The 16379-nt window shown below is 32.7% G+C and overlaps 1 protein-coding gene across 2 annotated transcripts in view; it reads left to right on the top strand.

Moving 5' to 3' along the window:
* dsx (transcription factor doublesex) overlaps positions 1 to 16379 on the top strand; it is a 69543-nt gene that overhangs the window by 51971 nt on the left and 1193 nt on the right. The window lies entirely within an intron of this gene.

Here is a 16379-nt window from a genome sequence, read left to right as displayed (position 1 = left end):
ATAAACGCATCGGAAACAATAAAGCCTCCAAATTTGATCGTCGTATCTTGTAAATTTAATAAAATAATTTAAAACTGGATAGTTTTATTTCACCTGAACTCAGTAGCAATGTATGCAAGTTTTTAAAAACAAGCATAATATAAACATCCTAAATGTGTGTCCGCCGACATTTATAGTGCAATTTGCATGTTTAAACCTGCATGACCAAATAAAATCATTATTTAATTTGCAATCGGAATGGAACTCAAAGTGCCTACTCGAGAATACTGTCATAATCGTCCAGTAAAAAACCACCACAAATTAATTTAATTAAAACGGTTTTAATGTTAACTACCTGATCCAACTTCTTGTTAGAATGCAGGCAATTATAAATCCTCTCATATTCATGTTTATTTATTTTACAGGGGTAATTAGAGAAAGCCCGTTTTTTGGAGGGCCTCCAGCTGTTGCTGCGCTTTTTACAATTCCTAATGGAATTGTTTTTCGTCCCCGCGACAAATTAATTTGGTTGACCCATTTTTTGCCAACTCGTTAAAATATTCAGTTCAATAAAACGAAGATATTTACGACCAAACTGATTTCGGCAATGTCTCATCCAAATAACTTTTGCCACAAACGTATAACGCATCCTGTTTTATGTCCCCATAAAAGTTATAAAATGCATTTCAATCAGATCCAGACGACTGATTTATACTTTTTGTTTCGCTATAGCGACCTAAGATAATCTATTCGAAAATATCCAGAGAAATTTCTGTGTCCGACTAAAATATTTTATTGCTTGATCGTATCTCCTGTCACTTCATTTTGAATTCCTCCGTTTAATTGATCCGTCAGACGCGGCGAAAAGTCCGTTTCTTTGTAGAAGTCTGCAGGGGCGCTTCAATCAGTTTAGATTTCAATTAATCTAAAAAGAGCCATAAATTCCACAATGGTGTCCAAGGGTAAATTGAAAGTTCGTCTAAGTAAGCTTTTCGGTCGATATGTAGGATAACTGGATACCCCAGCAATAGTACTGAATGCCGCCGTTGCTGGCGTTGCTGCCATTTTATGGGCTAGTTTATATTTTATGGCCCCCTATACAGAGATGTATGGATGTATAAAACTGCAAAATGTTCCCTACATATTAATTTTACTCTTGCATACGTTTGTTATGAAAATTGTTTCACCTACGGTGGATCATAAAAAATCTTTAAACTTGCTGCGAAATAAAAACGCCAACAAAAACTCCCCGATCCCTGAATTGAGGGTCTCGTTCTAAATCCCATTTTCTATCACTATCCTTACTCACTACCCTATATCCTGCGGAAGGTCTTTAAAAAACCCATAAAACGCGGCGTCTGTCTGTGCTCTTTCTACCGCTTGAACTCCCAACTTGAGCGTGTCTGGGTCAATGTTACTCTGAATTCACTGACACCGAAGAAAGTTGTCCCAACTTCCAAAAAAATTTCATATCCGCTTTTGATACAACTAATCAAAGGGTTCATGGTTCAAAGAAACTGATGAGCTACCCGTAGGTACTTGTGGATGTTAAGATTGTAGGTAAGGAGGCACGGGTTGGTTTATGATCATGAAACCGTTGCTCGTCGATCAAAATGAGCCTTTTTCTATGCAACAGATGTGTCGTAAACGTGTGAGGTGCGGTTAATAAGTATCTAACAATCATAAATTGACAGAAAAAGTTGACTTCGAAACTGGTTGTGTTGAGCAGGAGGCCGTTTGTCAATGAGAGTTTTCTGAAGAATGGGTGCTAAAAAATTGGAATTTAGGTCCTCGAATGGTGCGAAGGAGACAGGAAAGTGATGAATGCACTAAGGTCGAAATTCTTCAAGTCCTGAGCTTGTTGCTATCAATTTATAAGAGATCTTCTCAGGTCATAAATTTTGTTGGAAATGGCGCGTAAAATTATTTTTTTATGTTTTGTTTAATTGATAATTAAATTAAGTCATATCAGGTGCAATTATATTTTACATGTTTTTTTTGAAGAGGCACATGCTTGTTCTAATGAGTAATAAGTAGATTAATTAAAAGAAAAAAATTACATCTTCGTCGACGTTTGTCAAGCTGGTTTTTCTACAAAAACTTATCAACACTTGCAAAGTTTTTTATAGAAAATTGTTAGAAATAATAGTTATTCTGAACTGAAATTGAAACGCTATTTATAAAAGTCCCACTTTAAATCAGAAATTTTATTTCGAAATAAAATGTACCGGCAAAATTTTTGCCTCCAATAAAATATAATAAAAAATGATATCTTGTTTTATTTAATTCCGTGGTGGATCAATAAGTAGTAATGACATAAAATTTGATTGTCATTGCATTAAAATTACCTGTTTTACAGTATTCTGTAGAAAATAGTGGATAATTTTGGTTGGTCCAACAAGGTAAAAAAATTTTAAAAGTCGTTCTTTTTGCTCTAAAATTTTGTCCTTTATCACACTTAATAAACTTGTCGAAAGTAGTAATTGTCCCAAATTTCATTGTCGTAGCAATAAAGCTATCAGACTTACAGGATTTTAGAAAAAATATTAGATATTTTGGATGGTCCAACAATTAAAAATTTCTAAAAGTGTTTTTTTTTGCTCTAAAATTTGTCCTTTGTCACACTCGATAAGGTTATCGAAAGTAGTAATGGTCCCAAATTTGATCGTCGTAGCATTAAAACTACCCGACTTTCAGAATTTTAGAAAAAATGGTGGATAATTTTGGTTGGTTCAACAATTGAAAATTTCTAAAAGTCGTCCTTTTTGCTCTAAAATTTTGTAATTTATCACAAACCAATTAGCGTGCCGAAAGTAGTAATGACCTAAAATTTCATTGTCATTGCATTAAAATTACCAGTTTTACAGCATTCTATAAAAAATGGTAGATAATTTTGGTTGGTCCAACAAATAAAAATTTCTAAAATTTGTCTTTTTTGTTCTAAAATTTTGTCTTTTATCACACTTAATAAATCTGTCGAAAGTAGAAAGGGCGCCAAATTTCATTGTTGTAGCATTAAAACTAATAGATTTATAGAAGTTTAGAAACAATATTAGACAATTTTGGTTGGTCCAACAATTAAAAATTTCTAAAAGTCGTTCTTTTTGCTTTAAAATTTTGTCCTATGGCACACTTGATAAACCTATTGGAAGTAGTAATGGTCCCAAATTGTTGTAGCATTAAAACTACCAGATTTACAGATTTTTAGAAAAAATGGTGAATAATTTTGGTTGGTCCAACAATTAAAAATTTCTAAAAGTCGTCTTTTTTCCTCTCAAATTTTGTCCTTTATCACACTTGATAAGCCTGCTTAGAGCAGTAATGGCCCAAAATTAGATTGTCGTAGCATTAAAACTACCAATTTTACAGTATTTTAGCAAAAATGGTGGATAATTTTTATTGGTGCAACAATAATAATTTTCTAAAAGTGTCGTCTTTTTCGCTCTAAAATTTTGTTTTTTTTACACTTGATAAGCCTGTCGAAAGTAGTAATGGCCCCAAATTTGATAGTCGAAGCATTTAAACTTAAACTTACAGAATTTTAGAAAAAATGGTGGATTTTTCGGTAAATCCAAAAATTAATTATTTTTTTTTAATTTTTTGTTTTACTAAACTATTTAACTTTTAATATTTTGTAATTTACAATAGTCAATAAGCGTGGCAGAAGTAGGCAATTTTATTTGAAAGTACCGGTAAATTTGTGGCCTCCAACAAAATATAAATGATATCTCATTTTTTTTAATTCTGGTGTGAATATTCTGCCAATCTTTGAAAAATTTCTCGTTTTTGGATTTAAATATTGGAAATTAACTTAAATATAGACGCAGTTCTTAAAATTCACGCTTTTACTAGAAATTAGAAATTTTATTTGGAAAAACGAGAAAAGTTTTCGCTTCCTTAATCTGTGGATATTGGGAAACTTTTTTGTTTCTGGGTTTAAATGGTTGAAATTGTCAAAATAATAGACCCATTTCATAAAATCCACCCATTTATTAGAAATTTAAAATAGTTTTTTTTCCTGCTTTTAAAAATACAAAAATATTTTCGCGCCAAAATGGCACTAATGCATGTTAGTTCGAGAAGTGTGTGAATTGACTTGCTGTTCGCGTAAAGTAATTTCCGTAAACTAAGCATCAGTGGCTCTCAATCAGTGGAGATTTTCATCAAACCCGAAGCTTTCCATTGAAAAATATAAACATCTGCAGCGACCGGACCTCTTCTTGAGCATCCATCAGTAGCCATCACATCCGACATTTCTGTTTGTAGGGCGTTCGATTTCTTTCTCCGTATCAGCAAATGCTCGTCTCAACCTCAGATCAGCTTCGTGACTCAATTAATTTGCTTCAATATCTAAATGATGGATATTGAAAACTTGCGAAGACGCCCCTTCTGACAACTTCTTACAACCTAGGATGACCACGCCTCCATGGAACATTTACCGGAGATTCTATTTCGATTAATTTACGCTGATCACGTTCAATAATTTATGCTGTCGGTCAATAGCTTCCTTACTTTTTTTTGAAGAATTTCTCGTTGGTGCTGTCTAAAAAGGCGCGGATTTGGCACTTCTTGGTTCGTTTTTGGAGAGATTTTCGTCCGACGCGGGACACGTGTGGTGATAAATGTCGGGTGTCAAGGGACGTTTTGAATATTTGAAACACATTTTCGAGTTGTAGTATTAATTTAACGTGAGATTATTTTAACTTAACATAAAATTGTTAGTGGTCGCGCTTAATCATATTAGTCAAGCGTTCGCGTCAGCGTACGTTTCTTTCGGTCATAAAGCTTTAACGTGGCCCTAGCCATCTGCAGTGGATTTAGACAACGTTTATTGATCCTATTCTTTTCAACTTTGTGTAGAGAGGAGAGATTCTGATCAAGAAAAAGCACAGCGATTTTATCGTGTAGAATTTGGTGGCAAACATGTTTGTATGTTCACACAATCTTGCGTCCGTTCTGTTGTCAGGAAGCACTACTTTTATGAATGGATCAATAAACAGGACATAAAAACCATTCCAAGTCGACTTTTACGATTTTATTTTTGTTGCAATCGTTTTGACGATTATTCATATAATTCAAAGGATAGTTTGCAAAATCACTGGTGCCAAAAGCTTATTTTATTACCATAATTAAACTTCCTTGAAACGTGTGTGCTTGCCTTCGGCGAGTATTAATTTCGAATCCGCCATATAAACCGGTCGTTATAAAATTCGATTCAATAAGCAAGATGTGGCTGAGCTTTATAACTCCATACCTTATTCATACCAAAGTTATATCGCACTTGACGAAATTGTAAAATATATTTATAGCCACTTTTATGTATTATGTAATATCTAGACTTGCTTCAAAAGCGAAAATTGCTCCCCGAATATTCTTCGCAGACGACTTCGCTGTTTATTCGGATCGTTCATTTTCAATGCGATTCGTTCAAGTGACCAAACATAAAAGGTACTGACACTCAACAATTTTGCTACATTTAGTGGCCCGAAAATCTGAGCTGTTTCGTTCCTGAGAGCATCTTTAAGCTTCGTCGAACTCATAAAAAACCTATGAATATATTATACTACTTTATGACCTATTATGTCAGAAACTACAATTCTTTTTGGATGTAGCCGCCGAGGTGATTATTCTCAAAGTGGAATAGTTTTTGATAACATTTCACACATTGTACTGAAACTTATACACTGCCTAAGAATGTATCTACATACATTCGCTCAATTTTACTATCCAATGAATTTAGCTGTGGCTTTTGATGATATTTCTCTGCAGCTGTTTGCATTTGGTGATTACATTTCTCTGCAAATCTCTTCATTTCAGGAAAAAATTGGTGCGAAAATATCTTCATTTACCAACTTGTTTTTAAATTTTACAGTGAGCAGGTGAAAAGGACCTTCAGGTATTAATTTGCACGCTAATGTCTGTATTTAGTGTGGGGCAGTTTCAGACCCATGGGCAAATCTGGCCAAATGAGATTGCCTCTGTTAACGAAATTGCAGATTTCACCTTTTATGGCGTGAAATTTGCTGCGTGGAATTATCGGTTTTTAAATTGTATTGTTTTTTGGATTTTAGGTGCTGGGGAAAAAACGGCTTGAACTCTAAAATTGGCGTCTAAAGAAGTATTAAATTGAAAAATCTAATAAATCGAAATGATCAGAGCTTTCAAGCTCATGAAAAACTCGACTGGAAAATTTGAATTAAAAAGTACAAGGAATTTTATAAAAGCAAAGGATTTTCAAAGATCGTAATATCCACGTAAAGAACTAAAGATTCAAGGGAAAAGCAGAATTACAAAAAACAGACAGATCTAAAAAGATTAAGTTTTAAAGAATCTGAAGCTTTTAAGGATCTTTCGAAAGGATTGACTATTAATTTAGAGATAAAATACCTGGAATTCTCTAGGATTTTTTTAGGATTTTGCAAGAATCTAAAAACTCTTTAGGATCCTGTAGGATACTTCCACTTCTTGGAAGTCTGGAATACTCTGGAAGCTCTGAAACTTTATTTTCCAAAAATTAGAAAGCGAAAGAATCGAAAGAACTAACAAAATTATTAAAAAATTATTAAAATTAAAATTGTATAAAAAAATTGAGACCAGAGAATCCGAAAAACCTTGTAAATCTGGAAAGAAAAGACAAGAAAAAAATTGGTTACTTAATTAGCCGAAAGCTCTGGAAACGTGATGTGTTGAGCTTTCGTGTTTCATGGATTTCACGTTGATTTCTTAAAACATTTTTGAATGTCTTGAATTGGTGGATATTTTGGAAAGTTCAAAACTGAAAAAAAATCCAAAAAAAAATATTTGCCATCAACAAAATATAAATTATATTTATTTATTTTTTCAATTCTGTGGTAGATACTCTGCCAATTTTAGGAAATTAGATGTTTTGGGAGTTAAACAATCGAAGTCAATATCAAACGCATTTACTGATATCCACGCTTTCACTAAAATTTAGAAATTTTATATGGAAAGACTAGGAAATCTTTCGCTTCCAACTAATAAAAAAATCGTATTTTATTTTAATTTGTGGATATTGGGGAAATTCTTTCTAGGTTTAAATAGTTGAAATTGACTAGAAATTAGACACTGTAAAATACAAACATTTATTAGAAATTTGAAATTATTAGAGCTCAAAGAACCAAAATCTAATAAATCTAAAGAAGAAATTATGGAAATAAATATCAACAAAAATAAAAATTAGTATTTGTTGATTGGCCAAACAATCCGGAATCTCCGGATAAATGATTTGTTTAGTGAAATATCCGGAAATATGATTTGTTGAGGTTCCGGTTTTCGTTGACTTTCCCGTTAAATTGTGAAACAAGATTGAAAAATTTCAAGATTGAAAAAGTAAAAAAAAAGAATCGAAAGAACCAACAAAATAAATAAATATTAAAATTGTCTAAAAAAATTGAGACCAAAAAATCCGAAGAACCTTTATAACCTGGAAAGCCTAAAAGAACCAAAATCTAATAAATCTAAAGAAATTAAGGAAAAAAAATGCAACAACAAAAATTGGCACTTGTTGATAGGCCAAACAATTCCCGGATTTCCGGATTTATAAAAAAATTGGTGAATATTTCGGGAAGTTCGAGATTGAAAAATGTTCAAAAAAAGTTTTTTGCCTCCAATAAAATATGAATTAAATTTTATTTTTTTTAATTCCGTGGTGAATACGCTGTTAATTTTAGGAAAATTTTTGTTTTAGGATTTAAATAGTCAAAATAGACTTGGATATAGAGGCTCTTACTAAAATCCTCGCTTTTACTAGAATTTAGAAATTTTATTTGGAATTACGAGAAAATCTTTCGCTTTCAACTAATGAAAAAAATTCGCATTTTATTTTTCATTTTAGTTTGTGGATATTGGGAATATTTTTAAACGGTTGAAATTGACTAGCTAATAGACACATTTGATACATTTTACATAACCAAAATCTAATAAATCAAAAGAAGAAATTAACAAAAACAAAAATAGGAACTAGTTGATTGACCAAACATTTGCCGGAATTTCCGGAACAATGATTTCTTGAGGTTCCGGCTTTCATCTATTGTTACGATATGTTGTTAAAACATTTTTGAAAATCTCCGCAATTAAATTACCAGTCTTACGGAATTTTAGAAAAACTGGTACATATTTCGGGAATTTTAAGAATGAATAATTTCCAAACATTTTTTTTACCGCCACCAAAATATAAATTATGTTTCATTTTAATTCTGCGGGAAATTTGACGTTTTAGAGTTTAAATAGTTGAAATTTACTTGGATCAAGATGCACTTACTAAAATTCACATTTTTAGTAGAATTTGGAAATTTTACTTGGAAATACGAGAAGTTCTTGCGGTTCCAATTAATTAAAAAAAAATCGCTTTTTATTTTAATTTGTGGACTTTAGGAAAATTCCTTATTTCTAAGTTTGATCGGTTGAAATTTACTATAAAATAGATGCATTTTGTAAAATTCACATATTTATTAGAGATTTGAAATTAGGAAGCTCAAAAGCACCAAAAGCTAACAAATCGAAAGTAAAACTTCAGGAAGAAAACAGCAATGAAAACAAAAATTTGTACTTGTTGATTGGCCCGGAATCTTCGGAAAATTGATTTGTTCAGCGAAATCTCCGGAAACATGTTTTGTTGAGTTTCCGGTTGTCATCGATTTTCACGTTGTTTTGCCAAAACATTTTTCTAAATTACGATTCCTAGTAAAATTTTTATCGGTAATATCTCAGTTGTAACTCTATTTATCCCAATATTTCATTTCCAATTACGAAACCCAAAACCTGCAGTTTTCGCTCCGCGCCGTTAATCAAGCTTTACTTTTCATCATGGGAAGTATTTTAGCAAACTGCAGACCTACTTTATAGTTCTCAACTCATAACTTTAACTAACAGTCATTTTACGATTGACTTTTTTGACATGGCTTTTTATGTACGTTGTGCGGAGCAGTTAAAATTTTTCACCTTCGTTTTGTTTTGGGATACTTTTATTGTCGGTTCTTTTACACACTAAGTCTAACTCATATAAACTTTGTAATATATGTGTTTCCTGACTTTTATGCGCTCTTTTCAAAGGTTCTTGCTTTTTTCGGTCTTGTTTTTCATTCTCGGTGTTCCCGGCTCAAGGAGGTATTTGGATTAGCAGTTTTATGAGCCGCCGACCCTTTAACTTTCTTTTCCTTTTTTCAAAGTTTTCTCTTCAAAATTAAACCGTTAAAATTAATTACTTTGCTGTTAACTACAAGAATTTAATGGACCATTAGTCTTTATGATTTTAACTACTTAAATATTAATGGCTGGTTTTTCTATTGTTATGCGGTAGTATGCCAATTTTTACCCAGAAAATCTCGGGGTAATTTATTGGCATTACTTGAGAAGTTATCGTCTTCCTCATAGATGAAAGCTCATTTTTATTTCTTCACCATTTTTTCGCTCGCACTGTATCGCTTTCAGAGCGAGCTAGACTACCCCACTTAAAATTTACGACCTGCGGCCTCAATTATTGCCAGACAGAGGGCAGTTTTACGATTTTGAAGAATTTTTCGAATATGATTTGTGACCTAGAAAGAACCATCGTAAATAACATCTATGGGTGTATATGCAACTGCTTATTACAATAATTCCGCGAGGAATTCAATCGGAAGACAGAAAAAGTTTTATGGATTTCTTTGTGCGAGGACGTCGACATAAAATGAATTTCAACAGTCAAGTTAACAAATTTATGGCGCGAGTTATGCTCTCTCAAGTGCACACAGAGCGTCCAAATTCTAATTAAAATTTTACATTTTTCCCTTAGCACAACCATGCAGTTGTTTATCTGATTCCAGGCACGAGGAATTTCAATTTTATTACCACAAACTCACCTCAATTTCTTAATTCTGTCGGTAATTAGTGGTTGCAAGAAAATGGTTGTATATTAACTCTTCCCATGATGGTATTGTACTACAAGCTCCGGATGGTTGTTGTGATGTGGAACGTCGTTTTGATGCGAGTTAAAAGTTGTTGTGTTAAAACCTGGCGAATCATGGCTCATAAAAGCTTTGATGTTGGATGTGCTGTAAATCATGAGACGCGCAGCGCCGCGAAACATGCTTCTTCCATATTCTCTCTTCGCGGAATGAGATGTGCATATATTTATTTTCTAATACTAATTCGCCATGCCATTATTCTGAGGTCTCATTTACCGTTCATCGGACGCAATCGTTTCTTCGCAGATTCGTTGAAATTTCTACTTTCATCAGGTCAAAATAACGAATTTAAACGCCTCAAAGCGCAACGTAATGATTAATGAGCAAGAAAATAATAATTTCTTTAATTTGTACCGTGCTCTGTAATTTTGTAATTTAGCGCTAATCTAACCTCCACATTGCATTCTTCTGGTGGTAAAAATAAGAGTTGCAAAAGCTCCGAGCACACTTGGATGGTTTGTTACTTTGTAACTTGACCAAGTGAATATGTCGATCAAAATTAGTAAAACCTCCGCCAGTTACTACATTCTTGTGGCATTAAAAATTACAAAGTTACAAGTATTTGTTGTAATTTGGTCATATATTTGTTGGAATAAACGCGATATTGGCTTGTTGCTGCGCCTGACTTTATAATGCATAAAAGTCGAAGTTCACATATCTACCTGTCTATAGAAAATTTTGCTTGACCTTAACTCATTCGGGGTGAAAAGTTTCGTGTTGCTCGCGATGTAGACCGCTTGAGGGCCGCTAATCCAACAGGTCCGTACTGGCTGATTTGCGGACAGTTCGTCTCCGGCAAATCGTCTCCAGTTATTTCGTCTTCTTAAAAATTTGTGTCCTTAAAAGCTTTGTTTACATGCGCTGTAAGAATAATAATAAGAGCATTAACTGAACGTATTTGCGGTGACATACAATAACAAAAAATTGTCGTTAATAATAATAATTTATTTTTTAAGTATTTATTTTATTAATATTGCTCAAAACTAATGCGCTTATTCAAAGTTATTTTTTAAACGTTTCCTGTATCTGATCATTAAAATGTTCTTAATATAATACGGATTTAGAACTTTTATGTAATTTTTCACTTTGGCGGACACGGATAGAGTTAAAAGTTAAAAATTTATTAGTAGATGTTTGTTCTTAAAATAGTTATTTGTGTACCTACCAAGGCCAAAAAGTATTTTTTTTTGGCCGAGGGCAAAATGGCACTTTTTGGCCGTGATACACACAAGATTTTTTATGCGACATCACTAAAATTTACAAGTTAATTAATTTTTATTTATGATTTATTGATTTAATCATTTATTATATAACAACTGAACAATTGTAAATATTTATGAATCCTTCAGAAAAGTTCATTTTTTCTTCATTTACATTTGCCGTTTCGGCATGTGTAGCTTCACAATTTGTATGAATTAGGTTTGATGTGCTTTTAGATGTTGTTGCAGCAGCACTGATAGACATGTTCATTTTCAATAATTCTACACGTCTTTGTTGCACTTTACAGCAGTTTGTCGATTTTATTTCACTCAAATAATTATAAAATTGGGGAAATAATTATAAAATTGGGAGTAATGTCGGTATCTTGATGGAGTATGCAAAACTATGGATAGATCGGCCAAAAATGTTTGCGGCCAGAAAAGACTTACTTTTAGGCCGCTTTTAAGGCCTAAAAATTCCATTTTCAGTTTAATAAGTCGCCTAAAATTTAAGTTACCTAAAATAATTATTTAATTCTTCGTAACACTCATAAATTTGTAATGCGTCTTTATCGCATGCTAATATTGGATTTTTTTTGTATATCTTCCCTATGAATGTTTTGATTTACTAGTGGCAATTTTATTATACAGGGTGATTTTTAAAAAACGCCAGGCGTTGTAGAATTTTTATTTATGAACCGATGTCAAAAATTTAAAATAGTAATTAAATGGCTTTCAATTAACTATAAGTTGATGATTTTATAATTTTTCTAAATATCTTAATATATTGTGGGTTATATTCAACTTTCTTATTTTAAATTGCGACTCTTATTTTTTTTTTATAATTTGGAAGATAATTTTTTTGATTCAGAAATGTGCAATATGTTCTAATTTTACAAAAAGATATTTTTTAAAAAATTATTAAAATTGAAAAAAATAGTTAAGAAAAGTTAATCAAATGTAGGTGGGTGGTGAAAAGTTTTTTTTCAACAAGATGGGGCTACACCCCATAATGCGCAAATTAATACGCAATATCTCGAACAAAGGTTTGGGAAAGATGGTTTGGAACTCACGGCCACGGTTTTATTCGGTGGCCAGCCAGGTCACCAGATTTAACACTCCTAGACTTTTTCTCTGGGGATATTTGCAAAATCTTGTCTATATCACTCGTCCAAGAACAACAGAAGTTTTAAGAGAAAAAATTGTGCCGTTTGTAGAGAAATGTCACCTGAAATCTTCTACGTTTCGTAATGCAAATTTCTCGTAGGTGTCAATTGTGCAGTAAAAAAAACGGGATGGCGTTTTAACAGTATTTCAATTAAATCAGGTACATGTTTTCCTGATTTGTAATTATTTGTCTTTTGTTATTAAAAATTTGAAAAAAAATTGGCAATTCTTTCTTTTATTTGCTGCTTTTTGACATTACGATAATGGCATTGTCTTATTTGACACCACGCACTTAGATTTTATTAACTTTTATTGCCTGATTATTTTTTCATTTTGATAATTTTTTTAATATATTTTTTTCTAAAAGTAGTACATTTCTGAATCAAAAAAACTAATATCTTTCAAATTATGAAAAAAATTTGGGTCGCAATTCAAAATAAGAAAGTTGAATATGGCCTAAAATGTACTAAGCCATTTAGAAAAATTTTCAAATCGTTAGCTTATAGTAAATTAATAGCTATTTAACAAACAAGTTGGTTAATGAAAGCGATTAATAATTGAGCGATTTTAATAAGCGAGATTATAAATCGCCCATTAACTATAGAGTTATTACTAAAGTTTTTCCGTGATCGAATATTAAATAATTCAAGAAAATTGGTTCAAAGGTGGTTATGCAACCAAATATACAGAACTAAGGTGAGGTTATGTGTATGACGGATGTGCCAGATGAGTCCGCAGTTGTCAAATTTGAGTGTAATTCCAAACGATGTCTATCGAACTAGTAGTTTCTATGCGAAGTCTAAAAATCGTCGTTATGATTTGGTATTAGTAAACAAACAGATCCAGGGTCTTCGGAACCGCGTCTTCAGACCATTATTGAATTTATTGAATTGTGTGTGTAATTGGTTACCTATAATAAACATATTAAATCATTCATTAATAGCCCACTTTAATGCATGATTGCAGCCCACAAATCATGCATTAATAGTACAGTAGAGTCTCGATAATCCGGCACTCCACTAGACCGGCACATCTAGTAATCCGGCACTATAACCATTCACCTCGACACTTAGTCCGGTCAAATTAGACATTCGAGGTTACATAAATTCACAACAAGCTGAATATTGGTACAATTGTTCAAAATACAATTATATACAAACCTTGGAAGTTCCCCATCATTCCCGTGTATGGAAATTTTTTTATTTAAGGTCAACGGTCAAAAAAATGAGTTTTTCGGGATTTTCAGCAAAACGGTAAGATTTATCATAAAAATACCTTAAACTAAAATTGTAGATCATAAAATTATCTATAAAAAATATATTAACACTTTTTTTCCTACAAGTTACCGTTTAAGAGATATAGCGATTCAAAAAGTTGTAACAGTTGTAATCGTCATAACATGTATGAGTACGCCACGTATATTCATATCTAGAGTTGTAATTTTATACAGGGTCCGGCAACACTTGTGTCCACCCCCAAAATCGTCTTTAATTTTAAAGAGAAAATTTTGAAAATGTGCATACGCTCATGGTTGACAAAGCTCTAGAAGCTAACGCAAAAATTTGTTTTTTATCACTCATAGTTTTGGCGTCGCGACGCCTTAAAAATCTAATTTTTAGATAATTGTGAAGTTTTGTGATATCAACCCCTAATTTTTTTTTTTTTTAATATAAATGTGTTAATAATATCTCAGTTGTTATTTTCGATTTAATGCAAATTGTCTTCAAAATTTGAGAAAAAAAAAGTTGTTTTATCAAGTTAGTTTCCAATTTCATTACGTCAAAATTGGGAACTACGTTTACACCCATCTGTCAATATTTTGTGTCACAAATGACATCTATCCTTTGGCTCGCTTTAGATTGTAACAAAAGTCTTACTTGGTGAAATTGTCACTTTGTCGATGTTAATTAACGATTTCTGGTGTCCATAAAGTGCAACATGCCCGTGTTAATCAAAATTAACTTTTATAAGAGAGAATGAAGTGACTTGTGAAATTTTGGTGTAAACGTAGTTTGCCGCTGCGCTATCATAATCTTGAAAACTAACTTGATAAAACAGCGTTTTTTTCGCAAATTTTAAACACAATTTGTATTAGATTTAAAATAAAAACTCAGATAATTGTATCACAGTTATGTTGAAAAAAATTTGAATTCGCGAATATTTCCGCAAAAATTCAAAAATCGCTAAAAATTATACTTCTTAGGCGTCGCGACGCCAACCAAACCGTTATAAAAAACAAATTTTTGCGTCAGCTTCTAGAACTTTGTCAACTATAAGCGTATCCAAATTTTCAAAATTGTAACTTTAAAATTAAAGACGATTTTAGGGGTGGACACAAGTGTTGCCGGACCCTGTATAGTATAGGTTGAAATATGTTTCTATCGGTCATTGTAACTTTCACTTAAAATATAAAATATCAGGTATAAAATGAAACCCAGTCCCTTCATTTAATGAATAAAATACCGTGAGTTTAGTCTGACGCACTGCGCTATAGTGAAAAGCTTGTCTTCCTCCAACTTCGGCTGTTGCTCACCAACATCTTCTTCGGCTATATTACCAAGTTCAAGTGTGGCTTGGTTTTCAGAAAGACCCAACAGACTGAGGTTGGAAGTTCCAACTTTGCTTCCACCTCTACTTTCTTTTATCAACATCGCTTTTTTTTTCTAATATCCATAATTTACAATAGTTTCAATTAAATAGGATCGTTACTGACTTGTGGAGTAGGCCTACTGGGGAACAACTGTTACAACTTTTTGAATCGCTGTATCTCTGAAACGGTAGCTTGTAGGAAAAAAGTGTTTATAGATAATTTTATGATCTACAATTTTAGTTTGAAGTATTTTTATGATAAAACTTACCGTTTTGCTGAAAATCGCGAAAAACTCATTTTTATGACGTTTGACCGTGAATAAAAAATTTTCCATACACGGGAATGATGGGGAACTTTCGGGGTTTGTTTATAATTGTATTTTGAACATATGTACCAATATTCAGCTTGTTGCGAATTTATGTAACTTCACCCTAACTTTTTGGTCTAATTTGACCGGACTAACTCGCTAATCCGGCACTTCATCAGACCAGTACGTCCAGTAATCCGGCACCGCCTATTTATTCCTGCAAAAGCTTTGTTATTCTTGAGTAAATGTATAATTTGTGTGTCTGCTCAGGAAATTATGATTCTAAGAAATCTTCGTGAAAAAGCTTTTAAACAAGAACTGATGAATAATATACAAAAGCCTATTACTGATTTTTTTCAAAAACAATAATTTCGTAAGTGCGTTTCTTTGTTTACATTTTTAATAAACTTATTTTCGTTTCTATTTTGTTCATTTAATTTTTGATCACCGAACAACGTCCACTAATCCGGCATTCCCAAGTTTACATTGTGCCGGATTAGCGAGACTCTACTGTACTTAAAAACAAACGATCGCCTATATTTGATTTTTTTAATTATTATAAAACGTATTTTCTTAGTATATTTATGTACCTTGTGTAGCAGATATCAATTTCAAGTAAAATGATATAAATCAGATTCGAATTAAACTGGGGGCAAATTGTATTGGGGACGACTTGTCGGGGACGAATTGACGGGGGCAAACTGCCAGGGACGAACTTGTCGAATACCGTACTGGCTCAGTGTTTCATGTGAGTTTCCCCTGTCACTCGCAAGTCAAAAAGATAATCACGACTCAAGTCCGCCTCTGTCCCCCCGTTGAAACAGGTGTTACCGTTTTTTGTTTCGATTTAATCATTGTGGGCTTAATCCCGTGGTCCGGTTCTGAGTAATGAACGGGTCCTGTGAATATGATTAACAAAGGGGCGGTGCAGGTTCGATAAGGAGCATCGTTCCCTGTCGTCTCATCCTTTCGGCGGGTTGCCATGCAGTTGTGGTCGGATGGTGATTGGAATGAGGTGGAAGTTCTTGATAGGCAAGAATGAATGAATTTGTAAACAGATTTGTATGTTTATGTTTTAATATTAACTGTTAAAAGCTCTCACGTGGAGTTATGGCGTCGGGTAACAAAAGCCCGTTTTGATTACCCAAAACAGTTTTCTAAAACAAAATTGG

The sequence above is a fragment of the Gnatocerus cornutus genome, chromosome 1, assembly GCF_029298725.1.
Source record: "Gnatocerus cornutus isolate USDA-ARS CGAHR chromosome 1, icGnaCorn1.1, whole genome shotgun sequence".
Taxonomy (NCBI): Eukaryota; Metazoa; Arthropoda; class Insecta; order Coleoptera; family Tenebrionidae; genus Gnatocerus; species Gnatocerus cornutus.
Note: the sequence above shows the minus strand (reverse complement) of the source record. Positions and strands in the feature narration are given on the sequence as shown.